At 44.9% G+C, this 16,081-nt stretch overlaps 1 long non-coding RNA gene across 1 annotated transcript; it reads right to left on the bottom strand.

The window, feature by feature from the left end:
• Nucleotides 1-553: 553 nt before the first annotated feature.
• On the bottom strand, nucleotides 554-9,138 carry LOC136762934 (uncharacterized). The gene is made up of 2 exons (XR_010820937.1): nucleotides 8,775-9,138; nucleotides 554-8,556 (listed from the first exon to the last, which is right to left on the bottom strand). It is a non-coding gene; the product is annotated as an uncharacterized LOC136762934 (long non-coding RNA).
• Nucleotides 9,139-16,081: the final 6,943 nt, after the last annotated feature.

Here is a 16,081-nt window from a genome sequence, read left to right as displayed (position 1 = left end):
TGGAGTTCCTGCATTGACAGGAAATTGTCGGCTCATTCACACTCGAGTGCAATCCGAGCTTAAAAACTGCTTTTTGTGTCGCTGGTGTCTTTTCTTGAACAGATTTTCTGCTGCCTGTGTGGTGCACGGCCTGCAGTTCCTGCACGAGCGGAAGATCGTATACAGGTAAGTTATCACACATCAGCCATTTGTACAATATACAAGCAAGAAAAAATCTAGTCTCACTGAGATCAAACCCAACCTAAACTATTCACCCACTGAATTTCTCTTAGATTTTGAAAATGATTTATTGTGACACTCACAAGTCCTCATAATAGAAGTCATGTCCTAAAATCAGTGCAGACATGTACCTGAATGCAACAAGTTTGAGAAATGTATGTTTCTGTTCATTGTTGACAGGGGAATAGTTCTTGTGTTCCTGGCAGGTGTAACGGGTGTGCGTGGTCTGCCGTATATCTGGCTAAATGCACATCCGTTGACGTCTACGTGATCTGCGTTGTGTTCTGTGATTGTGACTGTGCTGACGGAAGGAAGGACCCGGACTACAAACAGCTACTGGTTGCTCCTTTAATGCAAGCCGTATGGCGGTGGTATCTGTACAAATCAGTAAAAAACAGAAAAATGTTCTTTAACATGCAGTCTCTTCCACACACGTAGTTCGTCAGTCTCCTCCTCTCAGTGAGCAAAGCGCGAACTGCGCTAATTTACACTTACATAGGCAATCTAAGTTAACATAGTTCCTACGTTAACACAAGAGTGATTTAGATGACTTTAAAAATAAAATGAAATAAAATACATTTCCAATACATTTGATTACATATGGTTTTCAGAATGTTAAACACAACCAGTAAAATATTTGTGTAAATAATGAACTAACTGAATAAACATACCTGTACAAATCAGTAAAAAAACAGAAAAATGTTCTTTAACATGCAGTCTCTTCCACACACGTAGTTCGTCAGTCTCCTATTAGCAAATAAACACACAGGTAACCCCGTAGCACTGAAAAACATGTGTCTCCCGTATAACTTGTAAAAGTGTATTTACAGGGCTTACATTTTGACAACACGGCTGCATGTTTACACTCTTAAGACTAGCATTCACTTTATAACTGCATATGGTTATATTATATTATCTACAAAACGAAATAAACTCTTAATGATAACCAGCGGAAAAATCATTACCTCCTCTCAGTGAGCAAAGCGCGAACTGAGAGAGGCGCAGAGTTGACGTCGTAATACTGAGACCTCTTAAAGCAACAGTACAGGTATTAACACTTCAGTTTGAATATACTCTAAACCGTACAAAACATGTTATGAACTTAATAAAACACATATTATTCAATATTTATCAGGATTTGGTGAAGTTTCAACAACAAAAAAAATAATAATTTCAACCTGGTTACATTCACCCCTCCTAAAATTCACCAACATCCTGATTGAGGAATGTCTTACAGGAGGAAATGTCTACTACTGACACAAACTGGCACAAGTGAAAAGGTAGACCTAGTCCACAGTTAACTTAAAAGTTACCTCAAATACAAGGTTCAGGAAAGAAAGAGGTTGATCAGGTCTCTAAATTCCCCTAGATTAATGTGACGCCTAGTACGCCACACAACACTTGACCTCAGAAAATATTATCCTGTAGACATTTGTACACATAATATCACTCAAATTTTGCACTAAACCAAAAATCTCAGCGCATACACATTTTAAACATATGTTAAAGCTCAATAGTCACTAAGTAAAATATTTGGACCCTTTTGGAATGGTTTCTGAATCATTGATTCTATCAATCTGTTAACTGACTTCACCAGTCTCCCTGCACGTGTCCTAATGTGGCTATTCGATCCACTGTGTGAGTGTGAGTCAGTGCGAACTGAGGTGTCAACATGTGGTGCAGGTGCAGTGGATGGACTGTCAACAATGACCCTAACAGGACTAGGAACTAGACCGGGTGGGACTAGTTCTTGTGAATCAGACAACTTAGACTCGGGACAGTCTCCAGGCGACAAGACTGCAGGCTCCGTCTCATCCCCAGAGCATGACAAATCCTGTGCAGTGTCTTCCTGAGGCATCACTCCGACCATAATAGCTGTTTCATCACCAGAGTCGCAATCTTCCTGATCAGACTCCTCACTTTCCAATGACACGTCACCAGCATGTTCAGATTCATCTTGACACATCCCAGGGAGTGGCAGGAAGTTGACCTCAAGTAACAGATTCCTATGCACAACTCTTGTGTGTCCATTTGTATCTTGTATTTTGTAGACATGGATGCTGGGATTCGCACCCACAACTGTGTATACCCCATCCTCCCACTTGTCGGCCAACTTTCTCTTCCCACGTTCTGTCTTATTTGCCACCAGAACACGATCACCTACAGACAGGGAAGTACCCTTGACACGTCTGTTGTATTGCTGGGCCTGGTGTTGCTGCTCGGCTGATGAGTGTTTCTGGGCGATCTCCATAGCACTTTGCAGGGAGGAAAGCAGAGACTTGCCATACGAGTCATAGTCAACGACTCCAGGGTCATTCAACCCCTGCTTGAACATGACGTCAACTGGCAGTCTAGGGACACGCCCAAACATGAGGAAAAAGGGCGCGTAGCCTGTAGTCTCATGAACAGTGGCGTTATAAGCGAACGTGAGGGTCTGGATCTGTTGAGGCCACTGGTGCTTTTCTTTGAGGGGAAGAGTACGGAGCATACTGCCCAAAGTGCGGTTGAATCGCTCTGTCCCCCCATTGCCCATTGGGTGGTAGGCTGTTGTATGGGATTTCGCAACACCAGCCAGCCGGAGTAGCTCTGCAATCAAACTGCTCTCGAAATTGGCGCCCTGATCAGTATGTATCCTTTCAGGGAAACCATAAACGCAGAACACATTATCCCAGAGCTTCTTTGCGACCTGCTTTGCTGTTTGATTGGGACATGGGAATGCATGAGCGAGTTTGGTGAAGTGGTCGGTGACAACTAGAACGTCCACAGATCGCTGCTTGCTGTCTTCTGCCGACCAAAAATCCATGCACACCAACTCCATTGGAGCAGAGCTCTTGATGCTTTCCAGGGGTGCACGAGCAGCAGGTTCCGGTGTTTTTCCAACCACACATCTTTGGCAACATCTGACATACGCCCGTACATCTTTCTCCATATCAGGCCAATAAAAGCGCTGCCTCGCAAGTGAAAGAGTACGATCTTGACCCTGATGACCTGCCAAATCGTGGATGCCTGACAACGCTTTATCCTTTAGACCCTGAGGCAACACGTACTGGGATCTTTTCTGCTTGGAAACAGGGTCCCTTGTCACCCTATACAAAACACCATCACGGACTTCCAGCTTGTCCCATTGTTTGAACAACCTGAGTACATTTGAGTCAGCACCATGCCTTTCTCGCCTAGATGGTCGCCTCCTGGTGGCAATGAAGGGTAAAACCTGAGAGATGACAATGTCTTGCTGCTGACTCAACTGTAGCTCCTGGGCAGAGAGCACTGGCAAAAGATCCAGACCACTTGATAGCTGCTGAACGTGTTGGGCTAAACAGAGTGCTCTGAACTCTGCCGCATCCACCCAGTCACAGTGTGCCTGACAAAGAGCTCTGATCTCGGCCGCATTACACACAGAGTTGTTTATAGATCTGTGGGTCTGGGACTGGCAGCTGACCCTGAAAACATCCTGCACAGAATCCTCCTCCACGGCATTGGCTACCTGAATCAGATTGGAATACGGCTCCTTCAGCAGCCTCCGTCCAATGGATTTTGAAAAAGGGTCACGGCTCAGGGCATCGGCCACCACATTTCTCCTTTCAGGCAGGTGTTTGAGATCAAAGTTGTACGATGCAAGTTTAGACACCCAGCGGATTTCACACGCGTCAAGCTTTGGCTTAGTTAGAAGGTAAGTAAGTGGATTATTATCCGTCCAAACAGTGAAGCTATGCCCCTTCAGCCAGTGGCTAAACTTATCGCATACACTCCACTTCAAAGCCATGAACTCCAGTCTATGGGCAGGATATTTCCGCTGTGATGCACTGAGTGTCTTGCTCGCAAAAGCAATAGGTCTGGCCTTGGATTCCCCTTGGGGCACTTGAGACAGCACCGCACCAAGCCCGTCCAATGACGCGTCAACTGACAAGATAAATGGTTCATCGAAGTCTGGGTGGGCAAGTACGACACATTCCAACAGCATGGTTTTCAACTGGTCAAAGGCGACCTCACATTCCACAGACCAATCTGCAGGAGTAAGCTTGCGATAAACACCGAGAGACTTCCTGTCCTTCGCCAACTTTCCTCGTCTCTTTTGCCCTGCCGTTAGTGCAAACAAAGGTTTTGCAATGGAGGAACAGTTTGGGATGAAGTGCTGATAATAAAACACCATGCCAAGGAATGATTTAATCCTCCGAACAGAGGGCGTGCACTCATCATTCTCCATCAGATCTTGAACTTTCATTTTAGAAATTACCTCCACCTTGGTGGGGTCAACGGACACACCCCCACCGTTGATGACATGACCAAGGAAGCCGACTTGTTTTTGCAACAGATGGCACTTCTTAGGGGCCAGTTTTAAGTTGTTCTCCCGTAACCTCTGAAACACTGTGTGGAGCCTGGACAGAGCCTCTTCCTCTGATGGTGCGAAGACTAAAAGATCATCAAGATAACACAGGAGTTTCGTGAAGTTCATGTCCCCAAAGATCCCAGTCATCATCCTCATGAAGGATGCCGGACTGTTACACAGCCCCTGTGGCATGCGGTTGTATTCATGCAGTCCAAGGGGAGTCGTGAAAGCTGTGTATTTCTTGTCGTCTTCGTGCATCGGAATGTTGAAAAAGCCAGAGGTGAGGTCCATTGTACTGAAGAGGCAGTTGCCACCAAGGGCAGCCAAGCAGTCAGACTGGTGTGGCAATGGATGGGCGTCCTTTAAAGACCTGGCATTCAACCACCTGAAGTCGGTGCAAATACGCAACCCACCGTCCTTCTTCCACACCATCACCAATGGCGAAGCATATTCACTTGACGACTTCCTGATAATCCCTCTCTCCTCCATATCAGTGAGAACCTGCCTCAATTTCTGGTAATGGGCTGGGGGAACTCTCCTGTATGGTAAGCGAAAAGGCCGATCATCAGTGAGATGAATGCGGTGCGTATACCCCTGGACTTCACCACAGTCCAGTGGGTGCTTGGAGAAGATGTCCTGGTATTCGGTTAGCAGCTGCGTTAGCTGAGACCTACAGGCTTCACTAACCTGACATGAGCTTATGTCAATGTCGCCAAGGCCTAACTCAACCAAACTCTTTGTCAGCGGAGTATCAGGACAGGCACTGGAAGAGATGTTAGTTCCTGGATTCTCTGCATCTGGTTGTTTATCTCTATTAGGCCGTTGCTTAAATGCCTGTGATTGTTGTTGCTCTGTGTCCTTTGGTTTCTCTGCAACCTGTAGACCCTGGAAAGCATCTAGGTCTTCGATTGCCAAGCATGGAGATACATCCGCCAATTTGCAATTCCTCTTTAGGGTGATCGCTTTCTCAGAAGGGTTCACAACTGTCATTGGCACCCACCCATCACCCCAGAGAGGTGTGACAAGACGACCTACGAGCACACCTCGTGGCACGGCCTTTGAACTGGTCGGTTCTACAACAACTGTGCTGCCAGGTGACATAGGTACATTAGCAGGGAGTCTGCCCCAAACCAAGTGTTCATGTCTGGGTAGGAGTGTCACCGCCTGGGTGAGCTTGACAGTGCCTATTTTTTCCGGGGCTGCAATCCCTCTCCAGCGTTCGACATTGGTGAACATCGACAAGAAGCGATCAACCTCAGGTTCAGACTGATGGTCATGTCTGGATGCAATATCCCAGTAACCGTCGTCACTTTTCAGGACCCGTATCAGATGTTTAATGACATTGGAACCCAAGATGAGATCGTCATGCTGACCGGGCACAACCAAGGTGGGTACAACAATGCGAACACCGTAAATCTGCATCTCCAAGTCATAAAAGCCCTCAGGTCGAGCCTGCAAGCCACCACAGCCAATCAGGACAATGTTCTCTTCAGGGTGCTGTTTCTCAGGTAAGACACCGGCAGAGCTGAGTCTCTCAACTGCGTGTTCACTGATGCTACATGCCATCGAGCCAGAGTCTAACATGCCTGTAAGTTGCACATTGTGATTGACAAGGACAGGTGTGTAGAACAGCTCGCCAAAGGCTTGGATCTTCTGAGCAGCTTGGATGACTACGCGAGACCCCTTAGGTGCAGCAGCGCAACTATCCGCATATAGGTTTGCCAGGTCGCAGGTGTCAAAGAGGGATTCATCTACGTTACCCACACCGCCCCTCCCCGGGTGTGGGTCTCCTAGTTTAACTGCTGATTTTGCCCACCAGCACCGTCGCCAGGCTGAAAGCGGTTGCGTTGGTTGGTCCGCTGACAGTCCCTTTTCCAGTGACCAGGGGATAAACACTTCAGACATCTGTTTTCCCGTCTGCAGTGAGACAGTGTTGAATGATCAGGAGTCCCACAGACCCTACATGCCCTCTGGGAGAAATGTGGCACAGCCGCTTGAGTGACGAATTTAGCTGGCACTTGTGTCTGTTGTGTGACTAGTCGGTCTAACAAGCTTACCAAGCTCTTCATGCAATCATTGTCGACACCAGCAATATTCGGGGAAGTTACAGGAACAGCGATGTGCGGAACATGTGAGTCAGTCACAGGCACCTGACACTGGGAGTGAACTTTGTGCACTGCTGTGCTTGACTCAGGTGGCTTAACAGCTGCAGCTCGAGCCTTCTCACCCTGCATGTGCTCATCAAGCCTCTCTTGGATTTCACAGGCCGACCATTTCTCTGCAGACTTGAACTTGAAAACACCTGCGAGAGACTCATCAGGACAGTGTTTAATAAACATCATGCTGACTTCATGGCCTGGGTCATCGATGCTACGGCCCTGTCTCTTTAGGCACTCAACTGCTACATCCACTGTCTTATTCAGCCTGATCCAATACTCCATAGCGTCTTCACCTGGCATGGGCAGTGTATTATAGAAATCCGCTAGAGGCATGCTTGAGTACGTTAGTTCGCTAAAGTATTGTTTCAGAATGTCAAAGATTATGTGAGGATTGGCAGTGTGGTCAATAGATTTGTCATTCCGCAGCTTTATCCTTACCACATCCCCTGCTTTGCCCATAAGCCTTGCCAGGATTTCTTGCGAATGCTCAGAGACTGGGACTGCTCGCTTCGTTAAGTACAAAGACATTAGATTTTCCCATTCGTGAACTGTAAACTTGTCTGAGCCGTCACCTCTGAATATAGGTGGCTCCCTTGCATCTGACCGCATGATGACACTAACATTAGGTAGCGTCGTCTCTGTAGGCTGTATAGGGGTGGGTGTTGTGGTGCTATGTGAGGCCCTGTCAGATTGTAGCTGAGCTGTAATTGACTTGCCTAGCTGTTCAGCTAACTGTGTAATTAGTGAACCTAAGTCTGGGCTCTGCTCACCCTGCCTTGACCTGACATGATCTACATAGCGGGTAGAGGCAAATCGTGGAGAGCCTAACTCTGCAACACTAGGCCCTGGTGTTCTGGTCTCTAGAGGTCGATGGAGAAACCCCCTACCCACACCAAACTGGCACTCAAAGGAAGCACGTTCGGCATCATCACCTTCACTCTCAACTGAATATGTTTTACCTTCTGCCATGTTTCAGTCACTCTGCACACAAATGAAACTGAGAAAAACAAAATCAAATAGAATCAGCAACAATGTGGCAAAAATCAAAGAGCATCAAATAACAAAGTTGAACAATCATATCATTCAGTCTCATAGATGTTGTTATATTGGCCAATATTTTTTTCTCCTTTTTATGTCCGGTCTTCGCTGAAATAGCCCAATTCGTGGATTTAACTATAAAAAAAAAAAAGTCCAGTGAAATACTTGGCACAGTCCAGAGAAATACCTGAGTACCCAAAGTGATAACAGCCTCCCTCGGTGAACGAGCTGACGTCGATCTTTAGACCAATCCTTGAAAGGTCACGGCACCATTGTAACGGGTGTGCGTGGTCTGCCGTATATCTGGCTAAATGCACATCCGTTGACGTCTACGTGATCTGCGTTGTGTTCTGTGATTGTGACTGTGCTGACGGAAGGAAGGACCCGGACTACAAACAGCTACTGGTTGCTCCTTTAATGCAAGCCGTATGGCGGTGGTATCTGTACAAATCAGTAAAAAACAGAAAAATGTTCTTTAACATGCAGTCTCTTCCACACACGTAGTTCGTCAGTCTCCTCCTCTCAGTGAGCAAAGCGCGAACTGCGCTAATTTACACTTACATAGGCAATCTAAGTTAACATAGTTCCTACGTTAACACAAGAGTGATTTAGATGACTTTAAAAATAAAATGAAATAAAATACATTTCCAATACATTTGATTACATATGGTTTTCAGAATGTTAAACACAACCAGTAAAATATTTGTGTAAATAATGAACTAACTGAATAAACATACCTGTACAAATCAGTAAAAAAACAGAAAAATGTTCTTTAACATGCAGTCTCTTCCACACACGTAGTTCGTCAGTCTCCTATTAGCAAATAAACACACAGGTAACCCCGTAGCACTGAAAAACATGTGTCTCCCGTATAACTTGTAAAAGTGTATTTACAGGGCTTACATTTTGACAACACGGCTGCATGTTTACACTCTTAAGACTAGCATTCACTTTATAACTGCATATGGTTATATTATATTATCTACAAAACGAAATAAACTCTTAATGATAACCAGCGGAAAAATCATTACCTCCTCTCAGTGAGCAAAGCGCGAACTGAGAGAGGCGCAGAGTTGACGTCGTAATACTGAGACCTCTTAAAGCAACAGTACAGGTATTAACACTTCAGTTTGAATATACTCTAAACCGTACAAAACATGTTATGAACTTAATAAAACACATATTATTCAATATTTATCAGGATTTGGTGAAGTTTCAACAACAAAAAAAATAATAATTTCAACCTGGTTACACAGGCTCTGTCTATATTCTGCAATCCAAGTGATTATACTGTATTTTCATTCCAGGGACTTAAAGCTGGACAACTTGGTGCTTGACGCAGCTGGCTATGTCAAAATTGCAGACTTCGGTCTGTGTAAGGAAGGTACATTAAAATTCTTGATTTCCTAGTATATGTATAATTTAATTTTTTTTATTTGTATATTTAATTTACAATGTGATATTTTTCCGGAATCCTCTTAATTTTCCTGCCTAGGCATGGGCTATAAAGACCGAACTAGGACAGTGTGCGGCACCCCAGACTTTTACGCCCCAGAAGTCCTCACCAAATCATCGTACACCCGGGCAGTGGACTGGTGGGGGCTGGGTGTGGTCATCTTTCAGATGCTGGTTGGCGAGGTGGGTATTCTTAACAGAACTTCAAATTTAAGACTTCAGTTGGAAAAGTGTTAAACGTCTCCCGATAAGGCTGTAGTGTAGTCGGTCCACAAGCCAGTCACAGGGGTAACTGTTGCACTCTTTTAATCTGTCGAATCTCTGTGACTTTTAAGCCAATTGTGTGCCACAGCTTGAGGCATTATCTGGATTTCAGGGAGAAAACTGCTCTAAGCGAAAGCTTTTAATGGTTCAGCCATTCAAGAGCCTCATATATAAGCTAATGCAGTATTAAAGTGAAAGCAGTAGGCCTCTGTTGAGGTAAGATCATGATCCTCTCGTGGTTTCATTATGATTAAAATGATTTCATTGAGTGCCATCAAGGCAAAGTTAAATCTATACCACCAAGGGCCAGGTAGGATTTCATTCAATCCTTGAGGACTTAATTAGACTTTTTGAAAACCTAACATTATAGTTGCAGAAGCTGAAACACATCAGTATTTTATTTCATACAGATCGCTCACGCACACACAACCGAAACACACCTTTATTGCCAGGTTACGATAGCAACTCCTTCAGGACGTTTTGTTAACCAGGTTTGGTTTTCAGTAGGATTCCATTATTGCAGACTTTGTGTTCTATAATTGATCTGCTTTAATAAGTCATGTCTAAGTTGTGAATTGACTTTTTACAAGATCTGTGTGTGTGTGGCTTTTGCATTCCCGAGCTCAGAATGTGAATATTGAAAGTTTGGGTCTGGAGTAACCCTTTAATGTGCTCTCCTCTCTTTCTTCTTGTGCCCATAGACTCCTTTCCCGGGTGAAAATAGAAACCAGGTGCTTCACAATATTGTGCACATGAAAGTGGACTATCCTGCGTTCCTCTCGTCAGAGTCCATCTTCATCATGAAAAAGGTCTGTATGCCAGGGTTATTTATTGTTGAGACACGTTTTTCCTCCAGTCTGTCCCTCGGTATCTTGCTACCAACCATAGTGAATGGATGTCACTGTTATTTAAATGTTACACAATTGGAGGAATACCCAGTGACTGTGCAGCAGTGGAGCGAGGCTCACAATAACAATGCACAAACGCTCATTTGCACTTCAAATTATGAGAACTTATCTTTAACATCATGTTTCAACTTTAAGTCCATTGATGGAGAATAACGTGCGTCTCCTTCTTGTTTTGAATCCTCTGCAGCTCATGAAGAAAAATCCCAGCAAGCGCCTTGGAGCCAGTAAACGCGGTGCAGAGGAAGTAAAGAAGCATCCCTTCTTCAGAGTACGTTGGCGTACACGTCCGTTTTATGGCCGCTCTTTTACATAAAGGTCGCGCCACTTTATCCTTTATCCATTTCTTTCTTCCTTCTCTTTTCAGAGTGTGGATTGGCAAGGGCTTCTGGAAAAGAAGGTGAAGCCTCCCTTCGTACCCACCCTTAAAGGCAGTGCGGACGTCAGTAATTTTGACATAGCTTTTACTGCAGAAGCCCCAGTCCTGACTCCGCCCATCTGAGGGGCTCCTCCTCCGGCTTGCGCTGCACTACAGCCCGCCGAAGCATCTCGGTGCTTGGAGTTCTGACCGCTGCCCACACCGGCCGGTGCTGACCGGCCTCACGCATGGACTCTCCTCTGGCGCTGCGCCTCACCCGTCTGCTCACGTGAAACCCCCGAAGCACAGCGATGCTCTACCAGCTGTCACTGAAAGTCGTTTTGAAGATGAAAAACTGAGCTCAAAATCTCCTTGAAAGCAGGCGGATTTGGACTAATCAGACATCTTTATTTCCCAAACACACATCACTATGGAACACATCCGGAGAAAAATCACACATCAACCGACATTTTGATCACTGAACGGTCGCTGCTCCGTTGCTATCATAACTGACATAGTTGCACAAATACACAAAAGAGTTTCCAGAACTGGAGAGGTACTGAATTTCACTGCGACTGACAGAGCATCTAGGACCTGTTTTAGTGACATATCAACTAGCCGGTGCCCAATATGCCTTCCAGCGCATCATAAATGCAGGGACCATGATAGAAGACCTTTGAATCTAGTTGTTTAACTCAGAAAGAATTTTAAAAAATGTCATTAAATATAATTTACCTCACATACACACAGAGAAAATCACCACTTGAAGATGCACGGCTTCCCCTGTAATGTCACTAGTATTTACAGGCAGGCCTCATCATTAACCTTAATGTACACACTCTGTATGAGCATAGTTAACTTTTAAACTGTCTTACAACCTCTGTTTTATTATTTCAAAATGTCTTTATCAAATACTGTTCCTTAAATATAAACATGTGGTGTAATAACCTTAATGCAGTGGTTCCCAAACCGGTCCTGGGGGACCCCCTACCCTCCTGGTTTTTGTTCCAACCAAGCTCTCAATTACTTAATTGAACCTTAACTGAAGTAACAATCTGCTTAGATTTTACTTTTTAAATTGTGTAAGAAAGTATTTGTTTCTTCAATATGATTTTTAATATAATTCTATACCTAACTTAAAACCCCTACTGTTTAAAATAATTAAAAGTCTCCAATTTAGGAAATTATTAGTTCAATTAAGGGTTCAATTAAGTAATTGAGAATTCGGTTGGAACAAGAACCAGCAGGGTAGGGGGTCCCCCAGGACCGGTTTGGGAACCACTGCCTTAATGTATGCAGTGAGGTAGTCAAAACCCCCAACAACAGTTAAACTCTGTAAAACATAAATAAACAAATGAAAACATACACCTCAAGGCAGTGGTTTCAGGCTTTCATTTGTCACCCGTCTGAATTTACTGCAGGTATATCTGTCTGTACAGGTCGCTGTTGTTTTTTTTTGTTTAGATTCATGAATGGTTTGATTCCTGGTTGTACAGATGTATTAAAGAAAAAGAAAATGTATATTAAAAAAGTTGTTGATTTATTTTGTGAAAACATGGCTTATTAAAAGGGAGGGGGTTTGGAAAATTTGAAATGCATACAAGACAGCCGGCCACAGCCAATGAAAATTCCCCCAAAAATTCAGTAAGTCAGTATGAATGACCCGACGCAGCCCCGGGGCAGATCCAGACAGGCCAGCCTGTGCCAAAGCATCGAGGCAACCAGAGTGTTTATAACAAGAACCCTCCCCTATAGGACAACTGCAGCAAATGTCATCTCCAGCTCTGCTGCCTCTTTAACATCGTCCACCAACCCCTCCCAGTCCTTCTGTTCCCACTGCGGCCCCCCAGGAACACCCCCAGCACCCCCATGCCAGTTCTCTCAATGCAGCTGTTCTGGCCAAACAGGGGCACCTACTCCACTCCACCGACCCAGCAGGAAAGAGGTGCAATTCCCCCAGTTCTCCTTAGCAGAAGAAACCTGTCAAAATACAGTGGGGGAAAAAAGTATTTGATCCCCTGCTGATTTTGTACGTTTGCCCACTGACAAAGAAATGATCAGTCTATTATTTTAATGGTAGGTGTATTTTAACAGTGAGAGACAGAATAACAACAAAAAAATCAAGAAAAACGCAATTCAAAAAAGTTATAAATTGATTTGCATGTTAATGAGGGAAATAAGTATTTGATCCCCTATCAATCAGCAAGATTTCTGGCTCCCAGGTGTCTTTTATACAGGTAACGAGCTGAGATTAGGAGCACGTGCTCCTAATCTCAGCTCGTTACCTGTATAAAAGACACCTGTCCACAGAAGGAATCAAACAATCAGATTCCAAACTCTCCACCATGGCCAAGACCAAAGAGCTGTCCAAGGATGTCAGGGACAAGATTGTAGACCTACACAAGGCTGGAATGGGCTACAAGACCATCGCCAAGCAGCTTGGTGAGAAGGTGACAACAGTTGGTGCGATTATTCGCAAATGGAAGAAACACAAAATAACTGTCAGTCTCCCTCGGTCTGGGGCTCCATGCAAGATCTCACCTCGTGGAGTTTCAATGATCATGAGAACGGTGAGGAATCAGCCCAGAACTACACGGGAGGATCTTGTTAATGATCTCAAGGCAGCTGGGACCATAGTCACCAAGAAAACAATTGGTAACACAATACGCCGTGAAGGACTGAAATCCTGCAGCGCCCGCAAGACCCCCCTGCTCAAGAAAGCACATGTACAGGCCCGTCTGAAGTTTGCCAACATCTGAATGATTCAGAGGAGAACTAAGTGAAAGTGTTGTGGTCAGATGAGACCAAAATCAAGCTCTTTGGCATCAACTCAACTCGCCGTGTTTGGAGGAGGAGGAATGACCCCAAGAACACCATCCCCACCGTCAAACATGGAGGTGGAAACATTATGCTTTGGGGGTGTTTTTCTGCTAAGGGGACAGGACAACTGCACCGCATCAAAGGGACGATGGATGGGGCATGTACCATTAAATCTTGGACGAGAACCTCCTTCCCTCAGCCAGGGCATTGAAAATGGGTCGTGGATGGGTATTCCAGCATGACAATAACCCAAAACACACAGCCAAGGCAACAAAGGAGTGGCTCAAGAAGAAGCACATTAAGGTCCTGGAGTGGCCTAGCCTGTCTCCAGACCTTAATCCCATAGAAAATCTGTGGAGGGAGCTGAAGGTTTGAGGTGCCAAACGTCAGCCTCGAAACCTTAATGACTTGGAGAGGATCTGCAAAGAGGAGTGGGACAAAATCCCTCCTGAGATGTGTGCAAACCTGGTGGCCAACTACAAGAAACGTCTGACCTCTGTGATTGCCAACAAGGGTTTTGCCACCAAGTACTAAGTCGAAGGGGTCAAATACTTATTCCCCTCATTAACATGCAAATCAATTGATTACTTTTTTTAAATTCATTTTTCTTGATTTTTTTGTTGTTTTTCTGTCTCTCACTGTTAAAATACACCTACCATTAAAATTATAGACTGATCATTTCTTTGTCAATGGGCAAACATACAAAATCAGCAGGGGATCAAATACTCTTTTTCCCCCACTGTATATCTAAGCTGTCCTTCACCGCTTCAGGTTGACAAGTAATAAAAAGTCAGATCATTAGCATCAGCTGACACTTTGAGAGGAGAAGCAGTGGGCACAGAGGGCAGGGTCAGGCTGGTTAAATGGGTACACAACAAACAGAGCAGGGGTTCAATTGCTAGGGAATACAACATCCCAGAAAGAGGGTAACTCTGAAGAATCCCCGCTGTACTGGAAAATGTGTGTGTGTGTGTGTGTGTGCATGTGTGTGTGTGCGTGTGTGTGTCTGCTTGTGTGCGTGTGTGTGTGCGTTTGTGCGTGCGTGTGTGTGTTTGTGTGTGTGCATGTGTGCGTTATAAGATTCCAGGATTCGTGATAAGGTGATACTATAAATTCACTTCGTAATTTGAAATGTATAAGTGTACCTTACGCTACACAACTTAGCTATTTATCTGGTTTAAGTGCTTCACTTCACATTTTTAATAACTTAGCTGTTTCTTGTTTTTCTAGTTTGCTAATGACACTCAATGAAAGATCACCTCTGTGTTGTCCATAAATGCAGGCATTTTGCTTCCTCCCACTGTACAGGTCCTGCAGGAGTTCAATAATCTACTGTATGAAAAACAAAACAAAAAAATGCCCAACGTCAACGTTACATGTGCGTCTGTAATGCTTACAACACTCTAAAAGGCACAAAACATCCCTTTTGTTATATAAACATTAGCTTTTGTGTAACACTATTCAAGGAGTATGTCAGCAGCGCTGAGCCTGATGGGACGGCATTCCACACGCCTCCCACAGACATGTGCGTGTGCGCTGTAGAAATCGCAAAATAATCTGCTCTTCCACTGGTTTCTCTACCCAACCCCTATCATCCACGTGCAGGGAGCAGGCTGGGACCGGAGATTGGCGGTTAGTGACTTCTTGGCTTCAGAGAGCTCGGCAGAGAGGTCCGAGCCAGAATACGTGACTGGGCGTTTGGGGATGCTGCCAGTGCTCCGTGAATGGGGAAGAGTCGTGGTGAAGCGCTGTGGACCTGTGAGGTCTTCGATCCTGTGAGGATGTGGCGCGCCTGCCTGCTCCCCGCCGTGGCCGCTTGCTGGTACTGATCCACGGCAGTGATGTGGCACTGCTGCACCCTGAAGCCCGTCTCATAGCACTGCCCCAGATTGAACTGACTGTGGGAGTCCTGCAGTGAGGAGCACAGAGGCAGCTCAGGAAAAGCTGGCATTCACGAGGCACCACATACATATTTACATTACCATAACATGGCACATTATAATGAATTTTCTAGCAGTACTGTGGGGGTGGGGGGGGTTGGAAATTACACTTAGGATTGGTCCCCATTAAACATTCATTAACATTTCATTAAGGTTAGAATGGCATTTCTACCGATCTAACTGAATTGGGCGTAGATTCATACAGGCCTAGGTTGAAATGTTATAGTTGGTTAGGGCTGTTATAAGGGCTTAAAATGGTAATCTACTGATTTACTAATGAAGTATAGCATCTTTAAGTCTACATTAAGAACTTGCTGCACACAGCCTATGTTTACCATGCAAATTAGTGTTACAGTTGCAGAATTGCTATACAAATAGAAAATGAATAATGAATCCACCCCTGACAGAAGCTCACCCCACTCTTTGCAGCCATTCGCAGGAACTTAACCGCCTTGTTTGCGTCTCTGCGAGGCTCTCGAGAGGACAGTGCTCCGAGGTCAGCCTGGGCCTAGACAGATCAGAGAGAGACTTTCATTAGACCATGGAAACAGACACAAGCTTCCTCTTAGGCACAGCTAGCAAGCTATTTATTTTAT

This window comes from Amia ocellicauda, chromosome 11, assembly GCF_036373705.1.
Source record: "Amia ocellicauda isolate fAmiCal2 chromosome 11, fAmiCal2.hap1, whole genome shotgun sequence".
In the NCBI taxonomy this organism is placed as follows: Eukaryota; Metazoa; Chordata; class Actinopteri; order Amiiformes; family Amiidae; genus Amia; species Amia ocellicauda.
This window is presented reverse-complemented; position numbering and strand designations above follow the sequence as displayed.